Source organism: Diabrotica undecimpunctata, chromosome 1 (assembly GCF_040954645.1).
Source record: "Diabrotica undecimpunctata isolate CICGRU chromosome 1, icDiaUnde3, whole genome shotgun sequence".
In the NCBI taxonomy this organism is placed as follows: domain Eukaryota; kingdom Metazoa; phylum Arthropoda; class Insecta; order Coleoptera; family Chrysomelidae; genus Diabrotica; species Diabrotica undecimpunctata.
In genome coordinates, this window is record NC_092803.1 from 81,967,695 (window position 1) to 81,988,460 (window position 20,766).

At 32.6% G+C, this 20,766-nt stretch overlaps 1 protein-coding gene and 1 long non-coding RNA gene across 2 annotated transcripts in view; both read left to right on the plus strand.

The window, feature by feature from the left end:
• LOC140450847 (disintegrin and metalloproteinase domain-containing protein 10-like) overlaps positions 1-20,766 on the plus strand; it is a 942,961-nt gene that overhangs the window by 241,852 nt on the left and 680,343 nt on the right. The window lies entirely within an intron of this gene.
• On the plus strand, positions 6,640-7,153 carry LOC140439479 (uncharacterized). The gene is made up of 3 exons (XR_011950633.1): positions 6,640-6,902; positions 6,956-7,040; positions 7,095-7,153. It is a non-coding gene; the product is annotated as an uncharacterized lncRNA (long non-coding RNA).

Genomic DNA, 20,766 nt, shown 5'->3' on the forward strand with positions numbered 1-20,766 from the left:
AGTCCATCAAAAGAATCTGGGTATATTTTAATGGTTTATAAATTATGAACTCTTAAATACCGCATGGTCATATGAACTTTATTCAGGTGCTTAAACTCAAATATGTGTAAAAAATTCAAATTAAAGAAAGTTGAAAAAAGTTTAAAGTATACAAATTTTTCCTTATGGCCCAATTAAGTCAGCACCATATGACTTTTTTTTTAGTTTCATGAAAACAAGTTATGTCTTACAAAAGTTCTAAATGATCTAAAACCTAGAATACAATCATCAGATATAAAATTTTTTCAGTCATATATGCGGTTTGTCAAAGAATATGAATTTTATGTAAAAGTTACAATACCCACAATTCATATTTTTTGACAAACCGTGTATATAACTGAAAAAAATATCTTTGATTATTTTTTTCAAGGTTTTAGATTATTTAGATCATTCAAAACTTTTTGGAAGAATAATTTTTTTCCCAACACTAAAAATACAAAGTTTTTCGTATGGTGCGGATTTAATTGGACCATATGGGAAACTTTTTAATTTTTAATTTTATGAAACATATTATTTCTTATAAAAAGTTATAAATGATTTAAAAGCCAGAATACAATCATCAGATATTAAATTTTTTTAGTCACATACGCGGTTTGTCAAAAAATATGATTATTATGTAAGAGTTAACAGTACTTATCCAAAATTCATATTTTTTGACAAACCGTGTGTATGACAGAAAAAATTTAATATTTAATGATAATATTATCATTAAATCAATCTGAGACATAACTTTTTCCCTATGATTCCAACCCTGTAGCCTTGGTAAGACTTCCCACGCAAATCCGATCAAAATTGAAATACAAAAAATTCGGTTTCTGTTTTTGAATTATTAAAGAAAGTGGTAAAAAAGGGGTTAGCAACGCGAAAATCGAATATCAGTTTTTACAGCAGAAAATACGAAAAATTCGAATATTTCAAGCAATTTTTAGAAAACATACACAGTGATGTATGTGACGACATTAATTTTGTTACATGATTATGTATTTACGATATAAACCAACAGGGAATTTAAATTGAACAAATAGTGTTTTTGGGAACCAAACTTATCTTCTAAACTTTGGCTAAAGTGGCTTTTATCGATACTGATATGTTATATATTTAAATTAAATAACTAAATAACTTTATAACAGAAGCTGAGAATCTAAGAATATATTTACTACTATATTATTAATATTACACAATATATATGAACGTTAAAATTGCCTAGGGATTATTCCCAGAATTTTAAAAAACAAAGTTATTATTCTGTAGAAAAAATTTTGGGTTTGGATATTGTTCTTCGTAATATTTGCTAGAAAATAAAACTTAAAACAAAGTTTGATACAAACGAAAAAACAAAACATTGTCTCTAATTCCACAAATCTCATAAAAGACCATATAAAATATAACTTCTCAAGATCAAAGAAGAGTTATCTTATCTACAGACTCAACAAAAAGATATTTCCTTTATCTGGCTACCTTCCCATATGGGAATAAGTGGTAATGAGGAAGTGGACTCTCTGGCAAGCAATGCAACCACCGACCAAAGTATTGCTATCATAAATTAAATGCCTTGGACTGACCACAAAGTAAATATCAAAGCCCACATGTACAGAGCGTGTCAAACTACGTGGGATCACACTGCTAACAAACTCAAAGAATGTCTTAGTCAAGTAGGAACCAAACTCATCTTACCAAATAATAGAAAAGACCAAGTCATCATCAACCGACTCCGAATAGGACATACTTTCCTTACACACAAGCATATCTTCAACCAGGAGGCTGCTCCGATGTGTACCAAGTGCAACACTCAGTTGTCAGTGAAACATATAATTGTTGAGTGTCCAGTGTACCAGAACGAAAGAATCGCGTGTGCCCTTAGTGATAATTTAAAAAGTATACTAACGTCAAATTTACAGTCTTTATTAAGTTATCTTAAAATGACTAAACTATATACCAGATTGTAAAAAATATTTTTTTTATGTAACAATATGTATCTTACTGTTTGTGTATGTCTGGGTATATTTGTTTAAATAAAAAAAAAAATATAACAAAAACGTATAGCATATCTTATACATACTAAAATTGTGCTGGAGAAGAAAGAATATAAATATTTGCTTGTTAGAAAATTTCTGATCATTTGTCATGCTTCTTCTTCTTAAAGTGCCTATCCGTTCCGGATGTTGGCGATCATCACGGCTATCTTTACTTTGTTTATTGCAGCGCGGAACAGTTCAGTGGTAGTCGTTTGTCATGCACTAGAAGAAATCTCTAGCTAAGGGCTCAATTATATGAAAGCAGAACAGGTTCAAAAATCTTAGAGGGATATGTAATTTTAATATCGTCTGTAATTAGAGAAACGTTAAAATGGTAATCAAGCAGAAGCTATTAGCTTGATGTAGACAACTTCTGATGGCCTTTTTGTTGAATTTTTGTTTCCTCTAGCTTTAAAAGCAATCAAACGACATGACTTTGGGTTGTATGTCTTTCACGGCATAAAAATATTGATACCATACTATTATTTTTACAATATCTTTGCCAATATTTGCTTATAACACTTTGTGAAGTTTCTTACGAAAAACGACTGCCTGGCGGCTTCCTGTAAGCATTATATGCTCCCTTTATATTACTTTTGGGTTAAGTGGCTTCTTGCTATTATTTACAGTAACATTTAATATGTTTATTTTTTTGATTATTAAAGATGACTATTTTGATGATTAAGTTATGTTTGTTCAATTCAAACAAATATTATAATATAATAACAAAGTTATTAACAATAAGAAGAGTAACAAAACTTTAACAACTTTTGTAAATTATTCGTAGACAGTAGTGGTATCTGTATTTCACGTTTTCAATAGGATTTAATAACTATATCGTATAGTTTTGAATAATTATTTTCTTCTCACGTTTTCTTCTCAGATAGATAGATTGTGATACTAATAGAAACTGTAAGTTATCACAGCCGCTAACGAAGTAAAACTCCAAACTCAAATAATACAAAATTGAAATATTAAATGTTAAATTAAATAAAACAATAATAAAATTATATTAAATATATAAATAAAAAATAAATAAAATAATAAAAAATAATATTAAATTAAATATTATATTAAAAACATGGTGGCGACTAATATGTTTTATGAAAAATAGAAGAGCAACAAATTTTTTACAAATTTTAAAGACGTTTTTTATAAAACAAGTGTATGTTTTATATACATTGACAGAGGAAATGGGACAGTAGTGCTGCGCCCCCCTACAGTAAGTAACAGTGTTAATGTATACTTAATAAGATAATGCCTGATGATAAGATGAAGTATAAGAAAATTTATTAGTATGTATATATTGTTTGAAAATCGCCCCGTAATGAAATAAATATATAAGGGCCTTTTCTGGCTCGTAATTGTGTAAGTCAACCAAATATGTTAAAAACTACTATATACTAAAACTACTATAAATGTTATCTATACTAAACTACCACACAATCGTGTATTATTAATACCAATTCAACACATTTTCTATTATAATATACTTGCAATAAAACAGTAAGTATCTTTTGTTACCGTCGCAAACTCTAAACATTTCCTCGGAAAATAAAGTCTTTTACTGCGACCGCAGACAAAAGATTACCCGAGACATCTTCCGGTCTATTATAAAATGAGGCAAACAACGGCTGAGCTCTTCAATGTGACTTTATTGCAACGTGCATTCGGCAAAAGGGTCCATGCGATCTCCGCAGACTTACATCCCGCCACATAATCTTTGGTTAAGTTCTTTTTCGACAACGTAACTCGAAACAGTCCCGGAAAACCGGGTCAACAGGGAGGAACAGCTTAGTGAAAGAGGGTTTTGATGTTTACCGTTACGTTAAGGATAAATAAAAATGATAGAGTACAAACAGGACTTTAGTTTCTAAATTTGAATGCACCATAAGGCAATAAAACAAAAAACTATATATTTTTTATCTATTGAAGCTTTTTTGGTAGTATATATTATATATACCTCGATTATAGTTGAAAAACGTATTTAATTATTGTCATTTAAAAGATAAGTGTTGGTATGTATCATGTGCGTGAAGGCTTGCGTGGTGGTTGCTCTGCCGGGTAGTAGTTTTTTTTTACTCTTACTTTTTTAACTGTCAGCAAAGCTTAAACGTCAAACCTTAAAAAAAACATTTTAAATTTTACATTTCATAAAAGAATTGAGATCTATTGTTAAATTTGTGGATGCTCTAGGATAAATAAGTAGATATAACGGTGTAAAATTCTATTATTTATTTCTAAGGGTAGGTGCTCAAGTAGGTACTATTGACTGAAAGATGAACGAAAAATGGATAAACACGGTTAACAAATGTACATAAAATAACTACGAAAAAGTTGTCATTTAAAAAGAAATACTAGTGTTATTTATATGTTAGCAAAAGCCACAATAATTTAAGTAAAGGGCACATTAGTCATATTTTGAACGAATTTTTGAATATGAAAAAATCATTTTGCCGGTGGCTGCCGCGTTTGCTAGCCATTGACCAGAAGCATGATTGTATGACTACTTCTCAGTAATGTTTGAAACTTATGAAGGACAATCCGTCGAACTTCTGACGTCGACTGCTAATTGCTGAAGAAACATGTATCCATTACTACACATCAGAAAATATAATGAACACTCGGTAGTGGACTGAAGTACTTCGAAGCGGCCAAAGTAGCTTAGTCGATCGGAAAGGTTATGACCACTGCATTTTTGGGATTACAAAGGCCTCATTTTAATTAACTATCTTGAAATAGGTAAAACTATTAATAGACAATGTCATTGTGCATTGTGCAGCTTACAAATGCGTTATGACATTGGCAATAATTAATCTGTTGGGCTTCCAATTGTTTTCAGATACGGCTTATTCTCCTAATTTGTCCCCCTTCGATTTTATGTGTTGCCAAATTTGAAGAAATAAAGAAATATTTTAATCGTATTATTCGGACGGCATGCGGCATAAAGGTAACTTGCAACGGCAGTTGTGGCTTGCAACTGTAATTGACTGCAGTCGCAGCTGCAATGTAGGTATTTATTTTGTGCGTCTTTAATTTTATGCGATTGCGATTTGGATTAGTTTAAAAGATCTTGTTTTATGATGTGCATGATTTAGTCGTTTAGTTGACTGATACCAACACAATGAATAACAGTGATCTTTTAAGTATAATTCTCATAGAAGAAGAGGAACAAGAAGACTGAAATTGTTAGAGAATAGCACTTTTTACTTCGTTGATTGATACGGTCGTAGATGAAGTTTGTGGGTGGTCGTTAAATTCACCATCTCTATCACATTCTCATGTCTCATTCCTCTGTTAACGTCCCTGCGATAACTACTTTATCATCGCAAGTAACGAAGTCGTCAAAAGTAATCTTTAACCCAGACATGTGGTTATTCCATTCTTCAGATACATTATTATCTTTCCCTTTAATGATTTCTTAAGGTTCAATGATTTGTTGAGGTTCTGAAGAAAAACTACAGGTTTTAAAGTAGTTTTTCACTGTGATGGGTGTTACGTTTCGCCATGCTTTGCCCACCATCCTCATTGCTTGAAAAATATTGATAGAAGAAATCATATTTTGCTCGATATTAGCTATTTTTCTTCTAACAACATTTCTTCTGTATAATATTTCAAAATTTTTAATTATACCCTGATCCAAAGGTTGAAGTTGTGATGTTGTATTTGGTGAAAGAAATTGTACTTTGAAGTTACCATTTACTTATCTATATTAATCAACCAATTTGTAAAAAGTTCTCCATCATCCATGCTTTTTTATTGGCTTCATAATCAGTGAATCAGGCTTCATATGAGCAGTGGTTTTAAGTGTGCAAAACACCGAGGTTTTTTGACTTGCTTATAATTAAAGGTTTTAGTTTTTCTGTGCCCGTAGAATTTGCACAAAGCAGAATCGTAAGTCATTCCGTGCTGTGTTCTCCTCTATGACATTTTTCATTTTTGAATGTAATGTTTTGTTGGGAAGACATTTGAAAAGTAGACCCGTTTAAAGCATTAAAAACATTATGAGGATCATAATTATCCACCTAATTATGCAATTCAGATTTCCATTCTTGGCAGACTGATTTACTTACCCTCGCACTTTCGCCGCACATTTTTTTGAAGGCTAAATCATGTCGTTTTCTCTAACCATGCTTCCTTTAAAATTATCGATTTTTAGTGAATTAGCGAACTCTACAGCTTTTTCTTTCAGTATGTGCATTTTCTTTCTCGTGTATTTCAAACTGAGCCACAACTTCTTTTCTTTTGAACCCATTTTTCACTGCTTCTATAGCTTTTAATTTATCAGCATGTTAGCGTTTTTAATTTTCTTTTTAAACTCATTTTAAGCAAGTTATCATACAGTACGTAAAGCGATGGTCGTAATCCTAATCGCCGCAAATACAGATATTGAGGGCTATGATGTATCGTTTATGTGAAATAATTACATGCTGTAAACTCCGATTTTAACACATTTATGTAAAAATTTTCAAATCGGTATGATGTAAGAAGTACGTATAACGGGTTGCCTACCTTGATATGTAATTTATCTATATGTAAATGTAATTTTTAAGCTGTCTAAAATTAGGTGCCGTTTTCGCTCTTAGTTAGGTTATGTTATTGTATGTAATTTGTGGAAACAAGTTACTATTTTTTTATAAGTATAATAAAATAAACTAATGGCTTCAATTAAAAAGAAAACAACCAGGAAACAATTGTAAGTGATGTTAGACTTCATAAAAATAAATAGTGCTTACTGGCAAAATAGTCAAGGAAGGCTAAGAAAGTAGCCCAATTGTTAGAGGAATTTGCTATCATGGTAAATACAGTAGATGGTGGCCCTAAAAAACAGGAGAACAATGAAGACATGTAAGAAGATTAATTTCTGTTACTATCAAATTTAATAAATGCTAAATTTTTAGGTGTTCAATGAGTGGAAGATTTTGCAACTCATTTCAAAGATTCATCTTGGGGAGCCCCAGATTATAAATACATTGAAGTTTAAAAGTAAAGATTAATTATTGATATATCATGTTTATTATGGTGTATAATATTTTGCAGAAGGAAAAGGAAGTCAACCTGTAAAAATTAAAAATGCAATAGTTTTATTTAAAATTCTATAAACATATCCTTTATAAAATTATATCTCAATTATGGAATAAACTGAATATAAACATTTTTGTTTAACAATTTTATAACTCAAAATTTTTTAGCCACTTTGTAATATGTTTCAGATTTTTTGTTTTGTCTTGATCTTTGTGTTATTCTTTTTGATTTTGTAACTAATTGTAACATAAATACCTACCTACCATTATGAAATATACTAATTATAAACACTTTTATTTAACAACTTGATTTTTTTTATTTTACAACACCGAAGTTTGCAGCAATAATACTTCTTCATATTCTCTAAGGGTTATGAGCACATTTGGACCATTTTGTAATATATTTTAGTTTGTTTTACCATTATCATTATTCAACATCAATGCAACACAGGAATATATGTTTCCAGCTTTAACAAGGCTATAATGTAAAACTCTGTGCTTGTGCAAATAATTCTTTAGGACAATTCTCTATTCACCCCTGTGTCTACCAACTCTTCTGTACATTCTAACTCCAATAGATGTTAAATCATCTTCTAAATTGTCTTGATACCTAAGTCTTGGTTTTCTTCTGGTTTATTGTCCCATCAACCCTCTTCTGTCAAAAACCTTTCCGACTGTTGCACCTACCTCTTGCCTGATGAACTGCTCTGCTCTATCCATGTAAGGTATGCTACCTTAATGAATTTTATGTCAGGTTCTATACAACCCAAAGTTGTAATGCTTGTGCTACAAACCTTGTTCTTTGTAGTAGTATATTTTAGGTGTATTTGTAGGTTTACTTTGTGGTATATTTTAGGTTTGCGTTAATTTTTGAAATTGTATTCTTTACTTGTATGTTTTAATTTTCCAAGGATTTTAACAAATTTTGGACTACTTTTTAATATATTTTAAATTTGTTTATTTTGAACTTTTTGCAATTAATTGTAACATACGGGTTTTATGTTTTTAAACATTTTTATTTAACAATTTTATAACACAAAGTTTGTATAAATATAAATCATATAATTATAAAATAAACTGAGGATAAACATTTTTATTTAAATATTTTATAACATAACATTTGCAGCGATAACACTTCTTTATATTCTCTAAGGGTTTTCAAAACTTTTGAGCCAGGTTGTAATATATTTTTATTTTGTTAGTGTTGTATCATTTTTGTAATTAATTGTAACATACATGATTTATGTTTTTGTTTTTAACAATATATAAACATTTTTAATTTAATATGTTATAATACAGTGTGCAGCAATATATATCTTCGTATTATCTAAACAGTTTAAAAAAATTTTAAGCCACTTAGTAATATGTTTTAGATTGTTTGTTTTGAGCTTTATGTAATTAATTGAAATATTAACATTTATATCACTAAATTGTAAAATTATATTACTAAACTATATTTGATTATAAAACTATATCACTATTTATCATTGTGAAATAAATAAATTATGAAAATATTAATAAGTTTTTGTTTCACTACACAAAGTTTGCAGCAATAACACTTCTTATTCTCTGTGCTTCCAACACCCAACCATTGGTTTTGATTTGCCTCCTTTGGAATCATTTCTATGAGAACTACAGGCTGTACTTCATCTTTTTCACCATTTTGGCACCAAGTGTTCCACTATCCCTGCAGTTATTTCTGTTAATACTTTACTAAATGTACTTTGTTCCATTGAAAATAACAGGTTGTTACCAGAACATTTTTGGTAACTTCCATTTCCTACAAAATTAAGTAGGGAGAGAACCTTTAATTCTATTGCAATTTAGTTAGAGCAGAGCTGGTAATCTATTTCAAATGGGTTACTGGTGTCCCGTAACTGACGTTGCTCTACATTTACATAATTTCTTTCTACCACATCATTCAATTCATTGAGTAATAACAAATTTACAAAATCCATTTTTTCAAAAACAAACAAGAAGCCAAAAGTTAGGTTAATTTGAATTATCTGACAGATCTTCAGGATATGACAGAACCGAAAATAACGTTTTATGTAATTTTCTGCTGTGGCTTGGCCATTTTACGCATAGCAACGCAGGGCATGATACATCATACCGTTTTTACACATTATGTTTTGAGAACTGTAATCTGATGTACGTTTTCTGAATTTTACACTAGTATGTAATTATTTACGTAAATGATACATCATAGCCCCCATTAAGAGATTACAAGAAGAAAATAATAGGACAGTATGTAGTTTACATTAAATGAACATGTGCAAGCAAAAAATATGACCGAAAGCACGTTTTTTTTGAAATGACTCTTTGGCAAACAATTTTATGATATCGAGGTTGTGGAAACATTTCTTTAAGCTACTGAGGGCCAATACTGAGTTTAATTATTTAAGTTATAGAGGTTGTGTATTTAAGGTTGTAGAAAATTTTTTATAGAGGTTTTTAAGATTGAGGTTTGAGTTTTCGAGGTTCTACTATATATATATATATATATATATATATATATATATATATATATATATATATATATATATATATATATATTTAGATGAACTGATGATGCTTTCTGAGCAGAAAGCGAAACGTCTTCAATAAATAGATGAAGTATCCACCTTCTTTGTCTTTTATTTCTCCACTTTGACCGAAAAACCCACCACTCCTCGAGTGTACCTTAGTTTATTTTGGATTGACGGTCGTACTCCTTTTCTCGATATATATATATATATATATATATATATATATATATATATATATATATATATATATATATTTATATATATAAAGCAGTTAGGTATTATTGACTGACACGTTATGTAAAATAAAGTTTTATTTTGGGGTTGCAGTCATTAATAGGGCAGGAAAGTGAAACTCTTTGTTCTTTATCTAGCTTTCGCAAAATTTATTTGCTTCTTCAGGATATGCTAAAATATGGTATCAGTAAATACAATGAAGTTAAAATTAAATAGCATTGTATAAAACTAGTATAAAAACTTACAACATGAGGTTAATCCATAAAATTTTTAAATTTACAAAACATTAAAACTTAACTTATTAAAATTATCTAGTTATGTAAGTACAATATTTTAATTTTATTTAATTTTGTACAAATTCATTATGACATTGATTATGTTGATGTTTGATTTATGTCAGAAAGACACTCGTTTCTGTTTATTATATTTTTTGTTGTTAACAACATTTTTTGGTCGAAATAATCACTTCTAATATATATATATATATATATATATATATATATATATATATATATATATATATATATATAAATGTATCATCATCATCTTTGGTGCTACAGCCCTATAAAAGAGCCTCGACCTTCCCAAGTCTATTACGCCAGTCAGTTCTATCCATTGCCAACTGTTGCCAGTTTGCTGCGTCTATTTGTATACCATCCTCATCTCCATCCCTCCATCTGAGTTTTGGTCTACCCCTTTTTCTACTTCCCACAGGTTGTGACATAAGGATTCTTCTAGGAGGGTTGTTCTGCTGTGATCTTGCCAGATGTCCTGCCCATCTTAGGCTTCCTATTTTTATAAAGGATACTACGTCTTTACCACCAAATATATGTTTATATCTGTGATATATCTCGTAGTTGTACCTCCTTCTCCAAACACCATTTTCACAGATGCCACCAAATATTCTTCTCGGGATCCTTCGTTCAAATATAAGCAGGAGATTTTCATCTGCCTTGGAAATGGTCCATGTCTCCGACCCATATGTCAACACTGGTTGTATAAGGGTTTTATATATGGTTATTTTTGTTTTTTGGCTTTGGCTCTTTCTGCTTCTCATATGTCTACTCAGTCCAAAATAGCATTTGTTTGCTAAGATTATTCTTCGCTTGATTTCTTCCGTTATGACGTTCTCCTTGGTGATCAGGGAGCCTAAGTATGTGAATTTGTCCACCACTTCAAAGGTAGAATTATCAACCGTGAATTGGTGGCCGATGTGTCTGGCTCTATTGTTGGTTGTTGATGCCATTATCTTAGTTTTATTTTCATTTACTTGCAGGCCCATATTTTTTGAGGCGTTTGACAAGGTGGTATACATTTCTTCTAGCTTGCGTGATGTGCGGGCAACTAGATCAACATCATCTGCATATGCTAAAATTTGGGATGATTTATTAAAAAATGTTTCCTCTGCTGTCTATTTGGGCATCCCTGACCGCCTTTTCCAAAGCTATGTTGAAAAGGAGACACGCCAGCGCATCTCCCTGTCGCAGCCCAACATGCGTTTCAAATGTTGCCTGTGATTGTTCGCCCTGTATTGACTTTGCAACTTTACGCATTGCAGCCTTAACCAATCTTATCAGTTTATTGGGGATGTGAAACTCATCCATGGCTTCATACAATTTATTTCTTAGGACACTATCATGGGTCGATTTTAAGATCATTATTTCCATTATTCAGGTCCTTATTTCAGTTCCCGACCCAACTTTCCACCCGGGTTGGATACCAGATCTCCAGCTGGGTTGCTCGGTTAACAGGGAACACCAGCGTGAAGGTGAGAGTCGGATTTGAGTAGAAGAGGCTAGTTGGAGTAAACTGGAATCAACTCCAGTCTCCAATCTTTATTACCCATACATAAATATATATATATATATATATATATATATATATATATATATATATATATATATATATATATATATATATATATTGTTATGAAATTAAAGCTCCTAAACAGTTTTTTTTATATGAATAGTATGAACATAAAACAACATGACAATATTGAATATACCACATATATATTTAACTCAAACAATTGTATTATTGTTGTTAATTTAATAGTTGAAACTAGATTCAACAATAAGAAAGAAACTAAAAGCAAAAATAAGCAGAATTCACAGACATGTAACAAACCAATAACGACTATGTTGTATCACCAGATTTAATTAATGTTTTCAAAATAATTTTATTATTATTATATTTAAAACCAGTTGGTTTATTATAAACAAATTTAGCATAATAGAAATAAGATTCTTTTAATACGTGAGTTATTATAGCCACTGAGTTATAGTTGGTTGATAAACACTTTTCAATTAAAAAATATATATATATATATATATATATATATATATATATATATATATAAAATTAAACCAAAAACAATTGTTGATCATGAAATTGATTATGATTTAAACTTAAGTTATTGTTCGTTATATATATTATATTATTTATGTAAGAGATACTTACAGAATAAGCCAATATAGCCACAACATAAAGATACAAAAAGCAAATATCAAACCACTTCGGATCGAGTGGAAATAAAAACCATAAATTTGTATTTATTAATTAATTTCATTTTTTATTATAATCCAAATTCTAATATATACAAGTCAATAGAATCTTTAACAGTCCTAAAACAGATAAAATATTTAAGTCATTTATTCACAAAGTAAGAAGTTTTAATTTGTTAGTAAACATACAGTTAACATGGATAGAGCCCGGAAAATAAAACGTGTTAGGAGGTGAAATAGGATATAGCTCATAAATAAGAGTTCAGAATGATATAATCTTTAATGGACAGGTAATCTGAAGACAATTCTCAGTGATTCAATATCAAAAGTGCTTTCAGATAGCTTTAAAATTAAATAAAAGCAAAATAAAAGCAACTAATTCATGTTAAAATTGGTGTATGTCAAATTTGTTAGTAAAAATTTTAATATTTAAATTATCATTTGTTGTAGAAATTATATGTCAAAAGAAAGTTTAAATTCTCTTGTATTTGTTTCAATTCATTTTAAAAGTCAATATAGTTCTCAAGATTTAACAATTTATTAAAATTTAAAATATTTTTTATTTTAATCATAAATGTCAAAAATATACAAAAATCCTGTCAGATCTTTAAAAACATTGTCAAAATGCTTGGAGATCTGGTAAGCAATGAAAAATAAAAGATAGAAAATCAATAGTTACGAAGGAGTCCAGAAAATTTTTGATTTTTCAGCAAGCACAATTTTTCAAAAGTATTGTTACGTAAAAATATGAGTCATAGTTTTAACCTTTAAAACATGTTTTTATTCACTAATAATTCTGTTCTATTGTAGAAATTTTGGCGAAGGATCTAGATTCAAATTATGGTGAATCATCCAACTAGATGCTTCTCGATTTTTCGATGCAAGACAATGCGATCTTTCTATGCTGTTCTAGTATATCAGGATTTCGTATATAAATACAACATTTTTATATGGAGGGACAGTTAATTCTCAAGACCCGCGCTCGCGAATTTGTTACGTACGGATATAATAAATTCTTGTCAGAAAAGTTAATATAAATAAAGAAATAAATTAAATCCGTAAGTGTTATAAATATTGAACCTTTTAATAAATTCACAACAAATGGTGTCAGAACTGGGATCGAACATAAATTAGACTTATAATAATAATACAAGTGAATATTTATAAATTGTGAAAATGACGACGATTTATGAGCTGACAGTGACTAATTTAAGAAGACATCTCGAAGACAGAGAATTAGCTTCTACCGGAAAAAAGGCTGAGATAGTCCAACGACTAAAGAACGCTTTGCTAGAAGAAGGACTAGATCCAGAGACTTATATATTTGAAGATGCTGTCCTCTCGTCGATTTCGAAAGTTTCTGGTGATGTAGCCAAAGTTTCTGGTGATGTAGCCAAAGTTTCTGGTGATGTAGCCAAAGTTTCTGGTGACATCGCATCATTAGAGAACAAAGTTTCTGGTGACATCGCATCATTAGAGAACAAAGTTTCTGGTGACATCGCATCATTGGAGAACAAAGTTTCTAACGAGATTTCTTCTTTGGAAAGCAAAGTTTCTGCTAACATCTCTTTGGAAATCTCTAAAGTCACTTCTGAAATGTCTGCCCTCGACGATAGAATGTCGTCGTTAAAAAACCAAGTTGCTGCCGATATGTTGGCCTTCGAAGAAAAGATATGGAAAGAGATGGAAAAGAAGCTGGAGGAAACAGGGACAGCAGAGAGAGGAAACAATCCGATTACAGTGGAGATAAAAGAAGACGAGACGAAATGTAAGTTGGAGACACGGCCGAAATTTGAAGGAAGTGGAGGTTCTATTCATGTTAAAGTCCCAACTTTCGACGGAAAATCATCATGGAACAACTACATGAAACAGTTCGAATCAGCCGCAAGAGCGGATGGATGGTCTGAAAAAGAAAAGGCTGTAAACCTGACTATCGCTCTTCGAGGAGATGCCTTAGATGTGCTTCAGACCATAGCCGTAGAGGAGACCGATGATTTCGAACAACTGAAGAAGAGGTTAAATATGCGATATGGCCACGAACATTTGGAGCATGTATATCAGTCGCAGCTTAAAAATCGTAGACAGAAGAAAAATGAGGCTCTTCAAGAATATGAGGTAGATATTGCCAGATTAGTACGATATGCTTATCCAACAGCTCCCGAAGACATGATGGAAAAATTGGCCGTTCAAACGTTTATTGATGGTCTTCGTGATCATGAAATGCAGAGAACACTACGATTAGCTCGTCACAAGACGCTGGTTGATGTCGTATCCGCCGCTCTCGAATACGAGTCAGCTACGCAGGCCTCTGGCGGGTACAGTAAAGTTAGGACTGTAAAAGAGGAAGGAGATGAAGATAAACTTGACCAGCTCGTTAATATGATGAAAAGCATGACATATAAGAAAACGAAGACCATCAGATGCTGGAATTGTGGCGAAATAGGACACGTGCGAAGCTCCTGTAAGCACCCTAGGTACGACGCAAATCAAGAAACTCACCATCAGGAAAACTAGAACGGGTCAGCCTTAGGGGGGCAGCTTCGACCCAGAACTTTTCCAAAGACCCTCTCATACTAATAGCTTCTTTGAAATGTCGTGAAGATAGTGTATATGTAGATGGAGAAATAAATGGTAAAAGACATACGTTGTTGGTGGATACCGGAGCGACCAGAACCATTATACGCCCGACAGTTATAAACAGCCGAAAGAAACTGTTACCAACGAGGTTACGACTTCGGACCGCTACAGGTGAAAATGCCAACATTCATGGAGAAATCCAGGTACAATTGGGAATTGGGGCAGAAAAGTTTGTCCATACTGTTATAGTTGCTGACATCGAAGAGGATGTTATATTAGGAATGGACGTAATGAATATGCATGGATTCCAATTGGATTTTAAGAATAAGGTAATCAAAGTTGGCAACGAGGAGGTATTTCTCCATCCACATAATGACAACACTGTGCAAGCAGCCATTACAGAAGATACAGTCGTGCCTGCGAGAAGCGAAACGATCATAGTAGCGCGACTACAGGGAATGGTGGACGAAGGGAGACCTGTTATGATGGAGCCTTGGAACCACGACGATGAGGTTGGCCGTGGAATCATAATTGGAAAAGAATTGGTGACTTCGGCTAAGGAAATTCCTGTGAGACTTATCAATGTCAACGACTACCCAGTGACCATCAAGAAAGAGACAAAGGTAGGAACTTGTGTACCTGTGACATCCATAATCCGTCAGGCGACAACATCTGATAATTCCAACGACAAATTCGACCAAATGGTTGCAGTTGCAGGACAGTCTCTAAATCAGATGGAGAAAAGGAAATTAAGAGAACTTCTGGCAGTAGTGAAATCAGTAGAGCACTTCTATCAATACCTCTATGGAAGGAAGTTTTTAATCCGAACCGACCATGCCGCCCTTAAGTGGTTGATGCAGTTTAAGAATCCAGAGGGTCAGATAGCCAGGTGGATCGAACGACTCCAAGAATACGATTTTAAGATTGAGCACCGAGCCGGAGTTAGCCACATAAACGCTGATTCTCTTTCCAGACGGCCATGCCCAGCAGAGTGTCCCCACTGCAACAAAACGGAATCCAAGGAAGCAGCAGTGCTAAGAACGACGATTGTCAACGACGACTGGACGCCTACTAAGATAAGGGAAGAACAAGAGAGAGATCCAGTTATACAGAAAATCCGAAAATGGAAAGAGGAAAACCGTCGACCACCTTGGCAGGAAATATCAGACCTATGCTCAGTAGTTAAGACGTATTGGGCCCAGTGGGACTCATTTATCATCGATGGCTTGCTCAAACGAGTCCTGGAAAATGATGACGGTTCAGAGAAAAGAAGACAGTTGGTGATCCCAAAGAGCAGAATAGCCGAAGTACTTCGTCAGTTACACGACAGTCCATCGGGAGGGCATTTTGGTGTAAGGAAAACCCTTCAGCGAATTCGGGAACGGTTTTATTGGATGAACAGTTCCGACGACGTAAAAGACTGGTGTAAGAAATGTACTATTTGTGCTACGAGTAACGGGCCTCACCGGAAAAGGAGAGCTCCTATGAGACAATATAATGTTGGAAGCCCGTTTGAAAGAATAGCTTTGGACATTGCAGGGCCATTTCCAGAAAGTGAAAATGGGGGCAAGTACATGTTGGTAGTAATGGATTACTTCACTAAGTGGGTCGAGATTTACGCACTTCCAGACCAGAAGGCCGCCACCGTTGCAGATAAGTTGATCCAAGAATATATCAGCCGATTGGGAGTGCCTTTGGAGATCCATAGTGACCAAGGCAGGAACTTCGAAAGTGATCTATTCCAAGGAATATGTGATAGACTAGGCATGAAGAAAACAAGAACTACCGCGTATCATCCGCAATCGGATGGTATGGTAGAACGAATGAATAGGACAGTTGGCAAGTATTTGACAAAGATGGTGTCCGATCATCAGCGAGACTGGGACCAATACCTTCCGTTCTTCACAATGGCCTACAGATCTGCTGTTAACGAATCAACGGGCCAGACACCAGCCAGAGTCCTATTCGGACGCGAAATGCGACTACCTTGTGATCTAGAATTTGGGTGTCGACCTGGAGAAGATGTAGCAGGTGAAGATTATGTGATCGAATTACGAAGAAGAATGGACGATGTACATGAGTTGGTCCGTTCCCACCTTCAGATCGCTAGCGACCGAATGAAGAAACGGTACGATACACAAGCCGAAAACGGTTGCTTTAAGAAGAACGACAAAGTATGGCTGTATAATCCCAAGAAGCGAAAAGGTTGTTCTCCCAAATTGCAGCAGTTTTGGGAAGGTCCATACCTCATCATGGAGAAGATCAACGATGTCATCTACCGAATAAGCAAGATTCCGAGGGGAAAGCCGATGATAGTACACCATAACCGGTTGGCATCTTTCGAAGGTGACCACGACGTAGATGAAGAAGTGGAAGTAAACCAAGTCCAAGATGTGTCTGACCTCACGTTTGAGGAATTCATGGGTGCCTATGGAGGTACCGGTAAAGCGAGACATGGTGTTACCACTGAAGAAAAGCAAGATCTACTCGCGCTCCCCGATGACTACTCGCTGGCCCTTACCATCCCGGCCAGTATCAAAGACGCACCAGGGTTGGCATCCGTCTTTCGAAGGAAGTTTGGTCGAGTTGCAGAACTTCAATGCCAAGTGCCAGCTCCCGGTAAAACCTTGAAACTCCAAGATGCATCACGTTACCTTTTCTACCTGGTAACAAAAGACACTGCCCGTGACCAACCTACCTACCGAGATGTATGGGAAGCCTTACTTCAACTGAGAGGGCACGTACTAGAGTCCGACGTGCAAAAGTTAGCCATGCCAAAGTTGGAGTGCCGCCAATTAGATTGGAGGGTTATCCGAAATATGGTGGAGGAGATCTTTAAAGACACCGAAGTCCAGGTGTTAGTCTGTTGCAATCCGCATAGTTACTGGTGCGGAGAGAAAACCGTCCCTTGTCATTTTTATACAACTGGAAGTTGTAAAAGAGGGTCCAGTTGCCGATACCAGCATACCGTTCCAGTTCTAGTCCCAACAAGGTTCCAGGAGGAACCATCTTTTGAGAGGGGGGCAATGTTACGTAAAAATATGAGTCATAGTTTTAACCTTTAAAACATGTTTTTATTCACTAATAATTCTGTTCTATTGTAGAAATTTTGGCGAAGGATCTAGATTCAAATTATGGTGAATCATCCAACTAGATGCTTCTCGATTTTTCGATGCAAGACAATGCGATCTTTCGATGCTGTTCTAGTATATCAGGATTTCGTATATAAATACAACATTTTTATATGGAGGGACAGTTAATTCTCAAGACCCGCGCTCGCGAATTTGTTACGTACGGATATAATAAATTCTTGTCAGATAAGTTAATATAAATAAAGAAATAAATTAAATCCGTAAGTGTTATAAATATTGAACCTTTTAATAAATTCACAACAGTATTTTAAAACCTTAAAAAAGTCCTGAATTATAAGAAAGTATATTCAAATTACCTTGCCGATAAGAAACCATCGTTTCTGATTAAATTTTAGCAAAGCCTGCAGATTAACAGTATATTTTCCGATAAGGGAATTGTTAGCAGTCATCATAAAGAGGTCAACAGCTACCAGAAAGGTGAGTTTTTCCACTCATTTGAATTCTCGCTGAATAAAGAGACCGTTTGGTGTTTATTTTTGACTGAAGATCATTTAAAATTCATTTTGGGTACTTATAAATATTTCTCAACCATTGGAGAGATAATTCTGATAGTTTTGCGGCCCTAATCCATTAGAAGACGTCACTGAAAGATGCAATCTTTGTTATTGAAGATTTCCATAAAATTTTAGAGAAGGAATTATCTGAAAGACAAAAGTGAACTTTAATAAAGTTAAACGCAAGTTTTGAAATTTCTTTAGAAATAACCTTACCTTTTTAAACAGCCTATATCATTCTAAATCATCTTTGTGTTAAAAAAAAAAAATTTAATTTGAAGTCAAGTTCACAAAAATTTTATTATCGCTTTTGTAATATTAACCAAATATAATTCACCGTTTCTTTTGCTTACTAAAATCATTAAACAAAACAGTTAATCGATATTAAACTAAAAATTGAAGGATTATAAACCTTTGTTTTCGCTCTAAAAAGATAGTAAGTGAGGTTATAAATACTTTGACAAACAAACACGTATTAGATCAAGTATTTCTTGTTGCAACTTCACAAAACACTAATTTCATATACTTACTTCAATATTGTATTACGTCATAAATCTAAATCCATTCATATTAGTATTAAACGGTTAAGTATTGGCTTATTTATTGGAAGAATCTTAAATATTTTTTTATATATTATACAAGATATCGTTGTGTAATATTTAATTGATCACTTGTGAATAATTGCACAGTACATTAAAAATAAAACTTCTTGTGTGGTGATTTTTGCTTTATATAATTTTGTATTTCTTTATCAAGCACTACAGGTCACAGAACTCGCTTGAGTTAAGAGTCTGCATGTTCTAAGAAAAAAAAGTAAAAATTCAAATTCAAAATACAGCACGTTTCTTTCTATACTTTAGATAAACAAACGAAATTTTCTTTTATCAATAATAGAAAAGATTCACTTTGCATAAAAAAAAGCAGTATCCTGTGAGATTTAGAGAATACAAGGTGAGTAGAATAAATGTTTGTCAAATTTTTTTATATTTTCAGGCGTTCAATAATTTTTATTAAAAGCATTTCTAAATTTATCAATATTACAAATTAATCAACTTAAAAAAAAAAAAAATATTTTTATCTTCATAAAGCTAGCCGGTAAATAAGAGCAACTTGTAGTTTTCTTACATCGCATTCACATATCATAACAATATATATATATATATATATATATGTATATATATATATATATATATATATATATATATATATATATATATATATATATATATAATATATACACTGAAGAAAAAGCACTTACAATGTGACGCTTTAAAACTGAAACCAGAAATATCTTTAATTTAATAAAAGCTAAAATACACTAATTTAGAAACTTCTTTTTTATTTATTGGACCCATTACCCCAGCTAAGTCGGTTATTTTACGATAAGAGTCATCTTCATTTTTATTTAACTATCGTTTCTTATTTCTTTTTTTCTTATTATTATTTCTTATCCAGTATAAGCGATACAATATAAGCCGTATGATCATCCCGGTAGATGTTTTGAACCTATTTATTGCGCTCACGTTACCTCTATCGACTGCCAGAACAATTGTTCGAGTATTAGAGCTCTTTTCAAGAACTTTTCTACCTGATAGGCTATGTACTTTTAGCAAAAACATTACAATTCGACTTTCAAAGACTTTTACGTGTGGGAGAGTGGGTTGGTTCTTTTTCTCTATTCGTTTTGGGGTGATTTTGGTTTTCTTTGTGTTTGATTTCGTCCTGGGTGAACTGGGATGAAAAGATTTCGCGTAGATAAGTATCGTTACTAGTGTAGTTCTAAAATTTTAATTTAGCATGTTAAAAGATATATATAAATTTATAATTATTTAAATTCTCCTCTTCCTACCTTCAATCCGTCGCGTTGCCTTTTCCTACCGCCTTCTTTTATAATAGATCTATGCTTGAGTAATTAACCCTTCAAATTTCCGTAACAGCTCATTTTGTTGTATTATGTATTATATGTTTTTTTTTTTCATTTTTTTTTCAATTTTTATCGTAAATTCTGCCTATAAATTTTTGGTTAGGATTTATTGTGATTGGATTTATTTAATAATTAATTAACATAAAGATAAATTCCAAGCACACATTCATGGCTGCTTAACTTACGCTGATAATTTCGTGTTAATATTATATACTGAAACGGAATTATGGTATTGGACCTTTTTTATATTGTATTTTTACATCGTCTACCAGATT